This window comes from Carcharodon carcharias, chromosome 3 (genome assembly GCF_017639515.1).
Source record: "Carcharodon carcharias isolate sCarCar2 chromosome 3, sCarCar2.pri, whole genome shotgun sequence".
Lineage (NCBI taxonomy): Eukaryota > Metazoa > Chordata > Chondrichthyes > Lamniformes > Lamnidae > Carcharodon > Carcharodon carcharias.
The window spans coordinates 191,663,533-191,681,148 of NC_054469.1; the positions used below are offsets into that span (position 1 = coordinate 191,663,533).

The window sequence follows — 17,616 nt, forward strand, 5'->3', positions numbered from 1 at the left end:
CTTGTTCAAGATATCTTCATTATTTGCTTCAAAAACCACAAATCTGCAGTCTCAAATTCTTCTCTGCATTGCTTCACTGTCATCCAACACTTCCCTATGTCAAAATTGGTGCAATGTGGAAGATTCCAGATTCCAAGATTCAGAGCTTTGTTTTGATGGTTAATTTTGGGCTAATCATAATCTTTTGTCCATTTTTTGAAATGCAACTTTGGCCATTCCAATGCTTCACCTTATTTCTTGGTTGTACTTTCCATCCGATGTTAAAATACTTCCTAGGTAAATAAACTTCTCTATTGCTGAAAAAAAAAGACATTTTGTCAAAGCTTCATTTTGCACTCATCAGGACAATTGCAAGAATACTAATGTCAGGGGAAGCAACAACTTTATATGAGAAAAGAGTGCTGATTGGTTGGCCAGTGGATTCTGATTAGTAGAGGCATTGCGATGGAGAGTGCACCAGCTAATGGTGACTGACAGTTAACTGCCAAGCATTGTTTGAAATTTAAACAAGACAGCTTGACTCTGGTTAAGGCATTGCCCTGAGGAATGAACCAGCGAATGACTATCACTTATTTTGTTTAGCTGAAACAAGTGCAATGTGCGTACATGTTCTTTCTGTCTGCAAAGAACAGGGCCCTGTGTATTAATATATGTAGCTTCCAGTACACTCAAATGCCTCATATTGCGAGTCCAACTGATGATGTTAAATTGATTATCAACATAATTTTTAGCACATTGAGGATTATTTAGCAAATGTTGTCCAATCATGGAATCGCATTTAATGTTGGACATGTGTTTTGCAAGCATGGGCTGGTTGCAAGCATGGGCTGGTTGAGTACGGCCTGTGTCTTGCTCATTGTGAACAGCAGAAGGAACATGCTGTTTGATATGATCCGCCAGTCTTTGGGATATGTGGCCTACTTAGCATCACACTGGCACTCAAATTCATATTCCATGTTACTCATTTGTGAGATAGGCACAGCGTGTTTTTGGCTTGACGGCAGCACCTTTTTAGTGGCGAATATCACTTGTGTTACTACTGCATAGTAGCAGCGTGAAACAGCTAGCTTCACCTGTTGCTCAATTTTTTGAGATACCTTGCTTTTCCAGGGTAACCTGAAATAGACTGGGCACTTTTTGGGGACAAAAGTGAAAGCCTTTCCTTGACGTACTAGTTGAGTAATCTTTCAGGGTGTTCTCTACCATGGCCTACCGCAAGCCTACCTTCACTGGTCAGTCCGTGCTGTTTTTTTGTGTAAATTTATGAACGGGTCTAAGGCTGTTACTTTCAACTTCCTCAGCTTAATTTTGATGGTGCAAACAATGGGTACATGGTTACTTCTACAGTTGGCGTCTGGGTAGGTCTTTGCTTGTTGAACTGCATTTCACGATTTGCTGTTTATTGTCACATAGTCAATTTGATTTCTGGTTATGTCACCAGGACTTTTCCAAGTGTATTTCCTTCTTGGGTGCCCCTTGAACCAGGTATTTAGAATAACCTGATTTTTGCTGTATACTAATTGATCCACACTTCTCCTTCATTGGGATCACGCAGGCCATGAGGTATCACTATGTTACCTTTCCTGATAGAACCTACTTTTACATTTAGATCACCCATTACAAAAATCATCTCATTTGTTTTACATCGGTGATCTTCATAGGATTGATCTATAGCCCGTTCTTCACTGTCAGATGTTGGTGCGAAGACTTAGATGATGGCAAGATTGAAAGGTTGGGCTTTGTTTTTAAATAGGATCACTCTGTATGAGTTAGCTCAGTAATCCAGCACACAATTTTGTTGTCTATGAGGATTCCTATACCTCTTTTTTGCTTTTGACCTGTTCTTTAGATTAGTGTGATGCTGTCTGATGTAGAATTACCTGCGTCTTTCCAGTGCAGTTCACTCAAACCAAGAATGTTGAATTTCAAACATCTCATTTCATGCTTGATGTTCATCAATTTTCCAAGTTGTAACAGGGTTCTCATATCCAATGTTCCGATGCTGATGCTCTTCTTTTGGATGCTAACGGTAGCATGATGATGATCTGGGTCCCCTGTAGCACATGAATAATGATACCAAGTGATGCATTCCCTCCTGGGATCGAGGTTTTTATTTGATTTGTGTTGATCCATGGTCATGCTTGGCAAGGTACTGCAGTGGCTTGCCATTGGCTTCTGCATGTTGCAGTGCTCAGCCAACAATAGCTTGAATCTGCTATCATTACACCAGTTGAATTAAGTTTCTGCTAGCCAAGAAGATTTACCACCCTGCTTCCATGATGGCTTCACCGTAACCTTGGCATGGGATCCTTCCAGGGACAATCAGCCGGGTCAGCTGAACCTGGGGCTCGCAAGAAGGCAGGGTCAACCACACTATCGGGCTCTCCAGATACCCCTGCTAGTTTGCTTGGTATTTTATAAAGAAAAATGCCTGAAAGAAAGCAGACCAGAAGATTAACATTCCTTAAAAGTTTGCTTCTTGATTGTAATTAAGTTGCTAAAATAATAAATAAAACTTTTTCAGTGTAACACGTAGTACAAACCTTGAAAAATGAGCAGTTTTGAAGATTGACTAAAATGAGTACTTTTTTAATGCAGAAGTTCTGGATTTCTGAATGTTTTGCCTGGTCTAGGTTTCAAAGGCACTATACTGACCATTAGGTACTATGGCTGCTTGGACATTGAGTAATTATTTGCAGAAACCTAATGTTGAAACCGCATGTTTCAGTTTGCCAATGACACAAAGATAGACAGCATTGTAAGCAGTGTAGACAGAAGCATACAATTACCGTAAGAGTGATAAATTAGCATAAAAGTGAATGAGCAAAACTGTGGCAAATGGATTTTAATGTAGGTAAATGTGAGGTCATCCAGTGTTTTATTCTTAAGATGTAGTTGTTGCTGGCATTTATTGTTCATCCCTAATTAACTCTGAGAATGTGGTGTTGGGCATCTTCTTGAATTATGTGGCGTATGTACACCCCAGTTCTGTTAGGGCGGGAGTTCCAGGATTTTGACCCAGCAACGATGGTGATACAGTTCCAAGTCAGAACGGTGAGTGACTTGGAGGGGAACTTGAAGGTGGTGGTGTTCCTATACATCAGTTGCCCTCCTCTTTCCAAGTGGGTTTGGAAGGTACTGTTGAAGAAGCCTTGGGAAGTTGCTGTAATGCATCTTGTAGATGGTACACACTACTGCTTCTGTGCACTGGTGGTGAAGGGAGTGAATGTTTGAGGTGTTGGATGGTATACTGATCAAACAGTCTGCTTTTCCTAGGTGGTATCGAGCTCCATGAGTGCTGTTGGAGCTACACTCATCTGGGGAAGTGGTGATTATTCTATCGCACTCCTGACTTGTGCCTTGTAGATGGTGGACAGGCTTTGAGGAGTCAGGAAGTGAGTTACTTGCCATAGAATTCCCAGCTTCTGATCTGCTCGTGTAGCCACAGTATTTATATTGTGTACACCAAAAATAAAAAACTTCTTGACATTGTATAAATGTACAATAGATTTCCAGTTTGTAAATCTTGTGTGGCATGAATGTTACTTGCCACTTATCAGCCTAAACCTGAGTGTTGTCCAGGTTTTGTGTCATGTGGTCATGGATTACTTCAGTATGTGAGGAGTTGAAAATGATGCAGAACACTGTGCAACCATCAGTGGCCATCCCCACTGCTGACCTTATATTGAAGTAAAGGCCTTTGATAAAGCAGCTGAAGATGATTTGACCTAGGATACTACCCTGAGGAACTCTTGCAGCAGTGTCTTGTGGCTGAGATGATTGGCCTTCAACGACCACAACCATCTTCCTTAGTGCTAGGTATGACTCCAGCCAGTGGTGTGTTTTCGCCCTGATTGTCATTAACTTCAATTTTGCTGGAGCTCCTTGATGCCACATTCTTTCAAATACAGCCTTTATGTCAAGGGCCTCACTTCACCTCCGAAATTCAGCTATTTTGTCCATGTTTGGACTAAGACTGTAATGAAGTCAAGAGCTGAAGGGCCCTGGTGGAATCCAAAGTGAACATCACGAGTAGGTTATTGCTTTGTAAATGCTGCTTGATTACACTGTCAACGCCGCCTTCCATCACTTTGCTGATGATTGAGAGTAGACTGATGGGGCAGTAACTGGCTGGATTTGTTTTGTTCTGCTCTCTGTGGACTCGACATACCATATTTTTGGGTAGGTGCCGGTGGGTGTTCAGTGCCTTCAGCCTTTTCCTGATAACCACATAGAATGAATCGAATTTTTTGAAGACTGGCAGCTGAGATGCTAGGGACCACAGGAAGAGACCAAAGTAGATCATCCACTCAGTACTTCTGGATGAGGATGGTTGCAAATGCTCCAATTTTGTGCTTTGCACTAACTTTCTGGGCTCACCCATCATTGAGGATGGGATATTTTTGAAGCCTCCTCCTCTGGTTTGTTGATTAATTCCCCACTACCATTCATGGATAGTACAGGTCTGCAGAGCTTTGATATGAACCGTTGGTTGTGGAATTGCTTAGCTCTGTCTATAACATGCTTCCACTGTTTAGCATGCATGTGGTTCTGTGTTGTAGCTTCACCAGTTTGACACCATGTTTCTTGTTATGCCTGGTGCTGCTCCTGACATGCTGTTCTACACCTCATTGAACAAGGGTTGGTCACCTGCTTATTGATAGTGGTAGATGTTCTTGATATGCTGGGCCATAAAGCTACAGATTGTGGTGGTTTGTGCTGCTGGTGGCTGATTACCACCAGCCACTCTCCCTCAGGTAATTAGCAGGAGGTTTCCTTACCCATGTTTGATCTGATGCCTGAAGACTTCATGGAGTCTGGAGTCAGTGTTGAGGACTCCCAGGGATACTCCCTCCTGACCACTGTTCCATGACCTCTGGTAGGTCTTTCCTGCTGGTTGGACAGGTCATACCCAGGAACGGTGATGGAGCAGTCTGGGACATTGGTCATGAGGATGATTCAGTGAGAATGATTGTCAGGCTGTTGTTTGACTAGTCTGTGGGACACCTTTTCCAATTTTGTACAAGTCTCCGGATGTTGGTGAAGAAGGCTTTGCAGAGTTGACTGAGCATGGCATGCCTTTGTTGTTTTCCATTGTCTAGGTCAATGCTGGTTCATCCATCCAGTTTTATTTTTATTTGCCCATTCTCTAGCAGCTTAATACAACTGAATGACTTGTTAGGCCATTTCAGAAGACAGTTAAGAGTCAACCAGATTGCTGTGGATCTGGAGTGACATGTAGGCAACACTGGTAAGTATGGCAGATTTCCTGCCCTGAACAACATTAGTAAACTAGATGGTTTTATACAGCAATCTAGTAGTTTCATGATCTTTATTATTGAGTCTAGCATTTTGTTTGAGAATTATTAATTAATTAATTGAATGTAAAATCCTCAGCTGTTGTGGCATAAGTTTGGGCCTCTGCATTATTAGTCCAGAACCTAAAAATGATATAACGGCACTTAATGGGGAAAAGCTAGAAACAGTGGAAGTCCAAAGAGACTTGGGGGTCTTGGGGGTCCAGGTACATAGATCATAAAAATGTCATGAACAAATATAGAAAATATTCATGAAGACTGGAGTATTCTGAACAGTTCTGGGCATCATGCTGTGGGAAGTACATATTGGCCTTGGAAGAATGTGGAGTGAGAGATTTGCTTGAATGATATGTGAATTTAAGAGTTAGATTACAAGGAGGGATAATGCAAACTCAGGTTGCTTCCCCTGAAATTCTACAGGCGATTTGATCCAAGTTTTCATAATATTAAGAGGAAGGAATAGGATAGGTAGAGAGATAGAGATATTTATGGTTTGACAGTATAGGTCCAGGGCCTATTGCCTAAAAATTGGAGTCAGTCCTTTGAGGACTGAAATTAGGAAACATTCACATCCAAAAAGCTGGAAGAAGTTTGGAACTTTCTTCCACAAACAGCATTTAATGCTATATCAAATGGCAATTAAAACTGAGATTGATAGATTTCTGTTAACTGAAAGTATTAAGGGTTATGTGCTGAAAATATGAATTAATTAAGAAAAGGATTTATCAAGGGCAAATTGTGTTTAACTAATTTGCTTCAATTGTTTCATGAGGTAGCAGAAGATTGATGAGGGTAATAATGCTGTTCATATGGTGTACATGGACTTCCAAAAGGCATTTGATAAAATGCCTCAAAGCAGGCTTGTCAGTGAAGCTAGAGTCTGTGGAATAACATGGACAGTAGCAGCATTGGATGCAAAATTGGCTGAGTGACAGGAGACAGAATTGTGGTAAATTGTTGTTTTTCGGACTGGAGAAAGGTATACAGTGGGTTTCTCCGGGGGATCATTGTAAGGACCCCTGCTTTTCTTGATATATATGAATGATCTAGATTTGGAAGTACCGGGCACAATTTCAAAATTTGCAAATGACATAAAACTTGGAAGTATTGTGAACGGTGAAAAGGCTAACGTTAAACTTCAAGACAACATAGGCTGTAGAATGGGCACACAAGTGGCAGATGAAATTTAGTACAGAGATTTATTTTTGTGGTGAGAATGGGGAGTAGCAATAAAAAATAAAGTGTACATTAGCAGGGGGATCTGGGGGTATATGTGCACAAATCATTGAAGGTGACAGGGCAGGTTGAGAAAGTGGTTATGTGAAATTCTAGGCTTTATAAAGTGAAGTGTAAAGCAAGGAAGTTATGGTAAACCTGTATTTAAAAAAAACTGGTTTGGCCTCAACTGGAGTATTGTGTCCAGTTCTAGTTACCACGTTTGGAAGGAGGTGAAGGCATTAGAGAGGTTGCAGAAAAGATTCATGAGTAGTTCCAGGGATGAGGAACTTCAGTTACATGGATAGATTGGAGATGCTGGGGCTGTTCTACTTGGAGAAGAGAAGATTAAGAGAGATTTGACAGATTGAGAAAGTGGCTAATAGAGCATATGGTAATCTGGGCTTTATGAAAAGGGGCATAGAGTACAAAAGCATGGAAGTTATGATAAACTTGTATAAAATGTTGGTTTGACCTCAGCTGGAGTAGTGCGTCCATTTCTGGGCACCCTACATTTGGATGAATGCGAATGCATTAGAGAGGATGCAAAAAAGCTTCAGGTTCCAGGGATGAGGAAGTTCAGTTACAAAGATAGATTGGAGAAGCTGGGGCTGTTCTCCTTGGAGAAGAGAAGATTAAGAGGAGATTTGATAAAGATGTTCAAAATCATGAGGGGTCTGGAGAGAGTAGATATGAAGAAACTTGTGCTGGCGGAAGGATCAAGAACCAGAAAATATTGGTTTAAGGTGATTGGCAAAAGAAACAACAGTGACATGAAGAAAATATTTTTTTAATAACATGCGATTATGATCTGGCATGCACTGGCTGAGAGTTTTGAATCTTTCATGGGATGCGGGTGCCGCTGGTAAGGTCAGCATTTGTTGCCCATTCCTAACTAGCCTTGAGCTGAATGACTTGCTAGGTCATTTCAGAGGGCAGTTAAGAGGCAACAGATTGCTGTGGGCCTGGAGTCACATGTGAGCTAAACCAGGTAAAAAGGGCAGATTTTTTTCAATAAACTAGTAAACCAGATGGGTTTTTACAACAATCAACAATAGTTTCATCGTCACCATTACTGAGACTGGCTTTCATTTCCAGACTTTGCTAATTGAATTTAAATTCCACCAGGTTCCTTGTGGGGATTTGAATCCTTTATCCCAGAGGATTAGTTTGGGCATCTGGATCACTAGTCCAGTGATGTTACCACTATGCCACCATCTCCCCACTAGCGTGTTGCAAGTAGATTTAATCATGGCTTTCAAAAGTGACTTGGATAATTATCTGAAGAGAGCAAATTTGTAGGGCTACAGAGAAAAAGTGGTTGGCATGGACATGATAAGCTAGTCAACTTCTGTGCTGTAGCCATTTTACGATTCTGTGGAGTTAGATCACGGATCAGCCATTCTAAACGGCCTACTCCTGTTCCTATTCTCTTAATAGTCTTTAGGGTTGTTACGATTGCTGTCGAGACTGGTAACTCTTAAAGAAATTTGAATTCCCAGTCATTAACTGAAAAGACCACGCAGCAAGATTTTTCATTTTACCAGAAAAAACAATTTACTGACAAAGAAAAGAACGAGCACCATTAACTTAACACTATCTCATAAGCACTTACATTTAAAAGTCAAAATTCCAAAAAGAACACTTCCCATTCTATTTTCAGTTTCAACCGTGAATTTTTTTTTACATTACAGGTTCTTGAGGGCTCATTCAGTTCCCCTGGAACCAAGCTAAGTGTGTCACAGCTCTAACGATGAACTCAAATTCTCCTTAGTTTTCCGGTTATCTTTTGAGGTGAGGGGTTTCTTGGGGATTCTCCCACTAGCACCTGGTCAGGCAAACCTTCCAGCCATAATTTAACGCCTCACCATTTGGATTTCCCCAGCCTGAGCATGGGCCTTGTGTAGTGACTCCAAATCAGAAACACCCATGTTTTCTGATGGTCATCTGTTCCTCCTCCTGGCTGCTAATAGGTTATCCCTCTGCCTTCTCCAAAGTGCTCCAGACACAAACTGACCCCCAGATGGCCAAATCCAGCTGGAGTGTGCTAAACAAAAGAATCTTCCCTGCTCAGACCATCTCCATGGTAATGTGACACATGGCCTGATCCCAGAGAGAAATGAAAATTAATTATCTTTAACTTTAGACCTGTCCTTCGATCTGAGAAATATACAGATACTTTAAAACCTTCCCTTCATCCTTTTCTGACCTGGGAAAATTACATAAGTAATTTAAACTCTCACAGACAACCCAGCTCCTGAAGAGATAATTAGCAAGGCTACTATAATTCTAGCTGTGTCTACCTTCCCCCTCACTAACATAATAGGATTTCGTCTTTGATCTGCAAATCCAGACCTGTCACCTGATAAGTTATCCAGACCAAGCTTTCTTTCATAAAAACAAAAAACTGCGGATGCTGGAAATCCAAAACAAAAACAGAATTACCTGGAAAAACTCAGCAGGTCTGGCAGCATCGGCGGAGAAGAAAAGAGTTGACGTTTCGAGTCCTCATGACCCTTCAGCAGAACTGGAATCCTGTATGGAATGGAAGAATGCATGTTTGAACCATTTCTCCTATTATGGCTGTGTGGTTGATTTGTGTGTGACACAGTTGAAGCTGGGATCAGCACCCATTTGATTTGACCCCAGTGTTAATATTTTCTGAAAATAATCAAGAACATTTTCTTCAGATATACTATTACCGTTTTAAAAAAAAGTCTTAAGTAATAGGAAATGCCACAAAGTGGAACAAATATTTGATGTGGATTTGAATGTGTTTGAAAATGTTACATGCCTCCTGTGTTTCTTGAATAAACCAGTGAACTGGAAATAAAAACAGAATTACCTGGAAAAACTCAGCAGGTCTGGCAGCATTGGCGGAGAAGAAAAGAGTTGACGTTTCGAGTCCTCATGACCGTTCCACAGAACTGAGCGAATATAAGGAGAGGGGTGAAATATAAGCTGGTTTACGGTGGGTGGGGGGGAGAAGTTGGGGGGCTGATGTGGTTGTAGGGACAAGCAAGCAGTAATAGGAGCAGATAATCAAAAGATGTCACAGACAAGAACACAGAGGTGTTGAAGGTAGTGATATTATCTAAATGAATGTGCTAATTAAGAATGGATGGTAGGGCACTCAAGGTACAGCTCAAGTGGGGGTGGGGTGGAAAGACTAGCGGGGCATAAAAGATTTAAAAATAATGGAAATAGGTGGGAAAAGAAAAATCTATATAAATTATTGGAAAAAACAAAAGGAAGAGGGAAGAAACAGAAAGGGGGTGGGGATGGAGGAGGGAGTTCAAGATCTGAAGTTGTTGAATTCAATATTCTGTCCGGAAGGCTGTAAAGTGCCTAGTCGGTAGATGAGGTGCTGTTCCTCCAGTTTGCGTTGGGCTTCACTGGAACAATGCAGCAAGCCAAGGACAGATGTGTGGGCAAGAGAGCAGGGTGGAGTGTTAAAATGGCAAGCGACAGGGAGGTTTGGGTCATTCTTGTGGACAGACCGCAGGTGTTCTGCAAAGCGGTCGCCCAGTTTACGTTTGGTCTCTCCAATATAGAGGAGACCGCATTGGGAGTAACGAATGCAGTAGACTAAGTTGGGGGAAATGCAAGTGTAATGCTGCTTCAGTTGAAAGGAGTGTTTGGGTCCTTGGACGGTGAGGAGAGAGGAAGTGAAGGGGCAGGTGTTGCATCTTTTGCGTGGGCATGGGGAGGTGCCATAGGTGGGGGTTGAGGAGTAGGGGGTGATGGAGGAGTGGACCAGGGTGTCCCGGAGTGAACGATCCCTACGGAATGCCGCGGGCGCGGGGGGGGGTGAAGGGAAGATGTGTTTGGTGGTGGCATCATGCTGGAGTTGGCGGAAATGGCAGAGGATGATCCTTTGAATGCGGAGGCTAGTGGGGTGATAAGTGAGGACAAGGGGGACCCTATCATGTTTCTGGGAGGGAGGAGAAGGTGTGAGGGCGGATGCGCGGGAGATGGGCCAGATACAGTTGAGGGCCCTGTCAATGACCGTGGGTGGAAAATCTTGGTTAAGGAAGAAGGAGGACGTGTCAGAGGAACTGTTTTTGAAGGTAGCATCATCAGAACAGATGCGACGGAGGCGAAGGAACTGAGAGAATGGGATGGAGTTCTTACAGGAAGCGGGGTGTGAGGACCTGTAGACGAGGTAGCTGTGGGAGTCGGTAGGCTTGTAATGGATATTTGGTGGACAGTCTATCACCAGAGATTGAGACAGAGAAGTCAAGGAAGGGAAGGGAAGAGTCAGAGATGGACCATGTGAAAATGATGGAGGGGTGGAGATTGGAAGCAAAATTAATAAATTTTTCCAAGTCTCGACGAGAGCATGAAGCAGCACCGAAGTAATCATCGATGTACCGGAGGAAGAGTTGTGGGAGGGGGCCGGAGTAGGACTGGAACAAGGAATGTTCCACGTACCCCATAAAGAGACAGGCATAGCTGGGGCCCATGCGGGTACCCATAGCCACACCCTTTATTTGGAGGAAGTGAGCGGAGTTGAAGGAGAAATTGTTCAGTGTGAGAACAGGTTCAGCCAGACGGAGGAGAATAGTGGTGGATGGGGATTGTTCGGACCTCTGTTTGAGGAAGAAGCTAAGGGCCCTCAGACCATCCTGGTGGGGGATGGAGGTATAGAGGGATTGGACGTCCATGGTGAAGAGGAAGCGGTTGGGGCCAGGGAACTGGAAATTGTTGATGTGACGTAAGGTGTCAGAGGAATCACGGATGTAGGTGGGAGGGACTGGACAAGGGGAGAGAGAAGGGAGTCAAGATAACGAGAAATGAGTTCCGTGGGGCAGGAACAGGCTGACACGATCGGTCTACTGGGACAGTTCTGTTTGTGGATTTTGGGTAGGAGGTAGAAGCGGGCCGTCCGAGGTTGGGCGACTCTCAGATTGGAAGCTGTGGGAGGAAAATCTCCAGAGGAGATGAGGTCAGTGACAGTCCTGGAAACAATGGCTTGATGTTCCGTGGTGGGGTCATGGTCCAGGGTGAGGTAGGAGGAAGTGTCTGCGAGTTGATGCTCAGCCTCCGCGAGGTAGAGGTCAGTGCGCCAGACAACAACAGCACCACCCTTGTCAGCGGGTTTGATGAGAATGTTGGAGTTGGACCTGAGAGAACGGAGTGCAGTAAGTTCAGAGAGAGACAAATTAGAATGGGTGAGAGGAACAGAGAAATTGAGATGACTAATGTCACGCCGGACATGGCGAACTGGCCATGTGTAATTCAGCTAAAGTTGTCATATTGTTATTTGCATGTAGATAGACAAAATCATCTTTTGGCTTGATATTACAAAAACACAAAATTGGAATTAGTAATTAAATTTTCTCTCTAAAGGAATGAAAATGACACTAAATTGTTACATAGTAATTGAATATTTTTGGCATTTCCTGTAAAGCTTATATGGAAGGACATCCAGCCTCACTAAAGTAAAACTTTGGACATGAAAGTTCCTCATCTGAAATGATTATCTGCAAGGATTGTCGTTGCTTTTTGAATCTTGTTGGATTTGCAAAGTGGAAATCCTCAACACTCCTGATAACAGTGTCATTTTCATAGAAATTTATGAATTATGGATGATTATTTCCAGTAGATCTCTGAACCCTTTAGTGCCTCCACCCAGTCCTTTTTTCCCTCGAGGACAAAGTACCACTTTGACCATGTGTTTGGTTACCCCTCCTAATCTTTAACTTGTTCTTTTCTTAAGCCTCTGTAAGGTGCCATGAGATTTTTTTCCCCTGTGTTAAAGATGGTATATAAATGCAAGTTGTCATCTTGAATCTTGAGGCCTTTCCCCTCTATGTCTTGCTTGGTAGGTTATTTTATACTTCGAGGTTTTGCTGGCATTTGAGAAATTTACTCAATTAATTTCCTTTTAAATTCCCTTGCTTTATTTTCTCATACCTTACCCCCTTTATTTTCTGGGGTCAGTCTTGTTGCTCCCTTTAATGCCCTTTCCAAAACAAACTTTTTGTATCATGTTGACCATAACCCTGAATATGATTAAAAATCAGAATTTGCAATATTATAGTTTGTCATCTGGTAGCCCAGAGGAAAGAATTTGTTTTACATTACATGTTGCTTTTGATAGATTAGGGTGGGAAAGTTTTACATTCAGCAACTACTCGCAAATCTGTACCATTCCACACCTCCAGCCGAGGGTTGGAACTTTCAAGTGCTAATACTTCATGAGCTTTGCATAAATGAATTATATTCGTGTTAGTTTAATCACCACAAACAAGTATATAATTGTAGGTATATTTGCCCTGCCTTTCTTGTAACTTCCAACAAAATATGATTATGTGCAAATAAATAATTTTGCCTTTACACCCATTATAGTACTTTCTGTATGACAGCTAAGAACAATTATTTACAACAAGCAAGGCTTTTAGTTTTCTTCCTTTACTTACCAGAGTATGGTGGTTAAATTGGTTAGCCTCCCTGAAAATGGGCACAGGGATCATGATGTGCAATTAATCCGCACCATCGAGTGACTTTGTGTTGCCTGTGAATTATAATAAATGCCACCTACCCGTCCCCTCTCTCCCCTCCTCTCTCTCTCTCCACTGTCCCTCCTCTCTCTCTCTCTCCACTGCCCCTCCTCTCTCTCCCTCCACTGCCCCTCTCTCTCTCCTGCCCCTCCTCTCTCTCTCTCCCCTGCCCCTCTCTCTCTTCCCTGCCCCTCCTCTCTCTCTCTTCCCTGCCCCTCCTCTCTCTCTCTCCCCTGCCCCTCCTCTCTCTCTCTCCCCTGCCCCTCCTCTCTCCCCTGCCCCTCCTCTCTCTCTCTCTCCCCTGCCCCTCCTCTCTCCCCTGCCCCTCCTCTCTCTCTCTCTCCCCCCTGCCCCTCTCTCTCCCCTGCCCCTCCTCTCTCTCTCTCCCCTGACCCTCCTCTCTCTCTCTCTCCCCTGACCCTCCTCTCTCTCCCCTGCCCCTCCCCTCTCTCTCTCTGCTGCCCCTCCCCTCTCTCCGCTGCCCCTCCCCTCTCTCTCTCCGCTGCCCCTCCCCTCTCTTTCCGCTGCCCCTCCCCTCTCTCTCCGCTGCCCCTCCCCTCTCTCTCTCCGCTGCCCCTCCCCTCTCTCTCTCCGCTGCCCCTCCCCTCTCTCTCTCCGCTGCCCCTCCCCTCTCTCTCTCCGCTGCCCCTCCCCTCTCTCTCCGCTGCCCCTCCCCTCTCTCTCTCCGCTGCCCCTCCCCTCTCTCTCTCCGCTGCCCCTCCCCTCTCTCTCCGCTGCCCCTCCCCTCTCTCTCTCCGCTGCCCCTCCCCTCTCTCTCTGCTGCCCCTCCCCTCTCTCTCTGCTGCCCCTCCCGTCTCTCTCTGCTGCCCCTCCCGTCTCTCTCTCTGCTACCCCTCCCGTCTCTCTCTCTGCTGCCCCTCCCGTCTCTCTCTCTCTCCGCTGCCCCTCCCGTCTCTCTCTCTCTCCGCTGCCCCTCCCCTCTCTCTCTCCACTGCCCCTCCCCTCTCTCTCTCCGCTGCCCCTCCCCTCTCTCTCTCCGCTGCCCCTCCCCTCTCTCTGCGCTGCCCCTCCCCTCTCTCTCTCCGCTGCCCCTCCCCTCTCTCTCTCCGCTGCCCCCCTCTCTCTCTCCGCTGCCCCTCTCCCCTCTCTCTCCGCTGCCCCTCTCCCCTCTCTCTCCGCTGCCCCTCCCCTCTCTCTCTCCGCTGCCCCTCCCCTCTCTCTCTCCGCTGCCCCTCCCCTCTCTCTCTCCGCTGCCCCTCCCCTCTCTCTCTCCGCTGCCCCTCCCCTCTCTCTCTCCGCTGCCCCTCCCCTCTCTCTCTCCCCGCTGCCCCTCCCCTCTCTCTCTCCGCTGCCCCTCCCCTCTCTCTCTCCGCTGCCCCTCCCCTCTCTCTCTCCGCTGCCCCTCCCCTCCCTCTCTCCGCTGCCCCTCCCCCTCTCTCTCCGCTGCCCCTCCCCCTCTCTCTCCCCTGCCCCTCCCCCCTCTCTCCCTTGCCCCTCCTCTCTCTCTCTCTCCCCTGCCCCTCCTCTCTCTCTTTACCCCTGCCCCTCCTCTCACTCTTTACCCCTCCCCCTCTTTTTAACCCTTCCCCCTTCTCTCTCTCTCTCTCTCTCTCTCTCTCTCTCTTTAGCCCTCCCTCTCCTCTCTCTCTTTACCCCTCCTCCTCTGTCTCTCATCTCCCTCCTGGGAGAGTGTAGACTCCCAGGTTTTCAGATGTTGCCCTGCAGTTCTTGGTGGAAGAGGTGTAAAATAAGCAAAAACAAGTGTATATATTTATGTAACACCTAGACGGCTGGAGGAGATTACACTGATGAGGAGGTGTGAGGCCATAAGAGGATTTCGATAGCCAGGAGCAAGATTTTAAAATCAAGGTGCTGCTTAACTAGGAGCCAGTGAGGGTCAGAATGCACAGAGGTGATGGGTCCATTTCCATCCACTCCACTCTCCCTCCCTCTCTCCTCCTCCTCCCCTCTCTCCCCTTCTTTCTTTGATTCCCTCCTCTCCTTACCCTCCACCTCTCTCTTTCCTCCTCCAGTCTCTTCTCCCGCTCTCCCCAGCCCTCCGTCCACCCCCTCCCCCTTCCCTTCTCTCCTTCCCCTCCCTCTCCCCTTCTCTACCTCCCCACTCCCCCACTTGCCCCCTCCCTCCCCCACTTGCTCCCCTCCCTCCCCACCCATGGATCCCCATGGCTCTCCATCTCCCCCTTTTCCCCTTGTTAAGACTTCGGGAATGTTCTCTGCCTTTCTGGCACCATTGTGTGGTTTTCTTGGGAATTGCTTTTACCATTTTGTAGCTGGGGTTTTCTGTCCCTCTTTTTAAGCTGTGTGCTCCACAACTTGAAGGTTAAAGTATTTGTCAAAGACTCTTAACATTTCATCAATGCTGGCTGAGGAGCCAATACTGCACTGCATTAGGATTGCTTCATCAGCAAGTTCACTAATGAGTATAAACACATATTAATCTGGACTCCTTCAGATTTCCCATTTAGACCTGATGTACTCAGATAATTAAAGAAAAAAATCTTCTTCAGGAAGCTTAATTTTGTTAGGTTTGGACCTTGCATGAGTCCAACCATGTTCGGTAAGGTAGATTTTTGATCCATGGTCATTTAAAATTAAAGGTGTGTATAGCTTTAAATGCAGTTAGGAAATCCAAGATGGTGCTGTTGTATGCCCCTTTTCAACAAGGAAAGCATTTGTCGTTTTTGGCGGGCTCCCACAGTAATGGCGTTTGCGATTTCTTTGTTTTAAATTTTTAGCAGCGACTCCCTGGATTGACTTTTCTGAGTTTTCCCTGTAGTATCTAAATATTTTTGGGTCATGAAAGCATCATTTCCCAGCTTTTGCTGGGTTTTTAAACTGCCGATTCCTTTTTATTTAATTTTTTTTGTCTTTGGCTGTTTGCAGTTTGTTTTAAAATGGCAATTCTGATCGCTGCTGACTGAAAAGCTTTTTTAAACTAGTTCTGGCTAAGAACTTAGCTCACCCCTGCTAGGTCTTCTGACCCTCCACTCTCTGGGTATTGAACCTGGACTTCCATGGGATTCAATGGAGGTTTCTTGCTGCAGTATGGAGCTTTATTTCTGCCTTCTGCTTCCAATCCTAATTTGGAGATTTTCTCTTCTGATCTCCTTATGCTGTGCTTTCGCTTCTGGTGCTTTTCACCAGGTTCTGTTTTTCCAGTCTTGCAGGTTTTAAATTTCTTCTCCAGCTTCTGAGGTTCTGAGTTGTCCTGATCACTTACCATGTTGTAAGATATGTGTTGTTCGGTAGGTCTCATGAAGAGGCGCTGAGTCTTGTTTAGCTTAACTACAAGTAATTACATACATATATACATTATAAAGTCTAAGCTCAGAGCTGGCTGTATGTTAGCTTCTACACATGTCTCTGTCCATACAAGACTGCCCTCTGGACTCGCGTCGTGTCTCTTTACATCACAGTGTGGGAAGTATTGTGCCTAGCCCTATGTTAACCCTTTCCATGCCAGACCCTTGTACTATACATTCCAGTTGTCTCTGGTTTGTACCTGATGTTAGGTAGAAGATCATTTCCCTTAATGCATTTATAGCTGCACAACTCTAAACTTTCTTAATTAAAAGGTTAAAATTTATATGAAATATAAGAAACTGCCCTGTCCATGCCAGGTAGCACATGCTTGAGTTTTATTATTTTTTTCCTCTCTCAGGTTTTATTTAGCATAATACTTTTTTAACCACACTGGGTGTTTTTTTAAACCAGTCAGTTATGAGTCAAAGAACCTTTTGACTACAGCTCAGTATTCATAAAAGTCATTGCAATTGAGTTTACAAAAAGAAATGCCAAACAATCTAACCGGTAATGTGGGGAAATTGCCCAGGTTTGTCCAGTCCATAAAATACAGGACAAATCCAACCTAGCCAATTACTGCTCATCTGTCTATTCTCGATCACCAGCAAAATGATAAAGACGTTGTCAACAGTGCTATAAAGTGGACTTGTACAGCAATAACCTGCTCATTGATGCTGATTTTGGGTTCTGCCAGGACCATTGAGCCCCTGGCCTCATTAAAGCCTTGGTCCAAAGATGGTCATAAGAGCTGAGCTCAAGATGAAGTGAAAGTGACTGCTTTTGACATCAAGGCAGTATTTGACTAAGTGTTGTGGCATCAAAGAGCCCTAGAAAAACTAAAATCAATGGGAATTGGGGTGGGGTGAAAGCTCTCCATGGTTGGAGTCATACCCAGCACAAAGAAAGATGGTTGTGGTTATTGGAGGTCAATCATCTCAGTCCTAGGTTGCCGCTGCAGGTGTTCCCTGGGTAGTATCCTAGGCCCAACCATCTTCAGCTGCTTCATCAATGATCTGCCCTTCATCATAAAGCCAAGTGGGGATATTTGCTGATGATTGCTCAATGTTCAGCACCATTCATAGCTCCTCAGATACTGAAGCAGTTGGTGTCCATATGCAGCAAGACTTGGACAACATTTAAGCTTGGTCTGATAAGTGGCAAGTAACACTTGAGCCACAAAGTGTCGGGCAATGACCATCTCCAACAAGAGAAAGCCTGTCCACTTCCCCTTGACATTCAATGGCATTACTATCACCGAATCCCCCACAATCAACATCCTGAGGGTTTCTATT

The 17,616-nt window shown here is 44.7% G+C and overlaps 1 protein-coding gene across 5 annotated transcripts in view; it reads left to right on the forward strand.

Moving 5' to 3' along the window:
* Positions 1-17,616, forward strand: part of cdkal1 (CDK5 regulatory subunit associated protein 1-like 1) — a 923,378-nt gene that overhangs the window by 250,069 nt on the left and 655,693 nt on the right. The gene's annotated exons all lie outside the window — the stretch shown is intronic.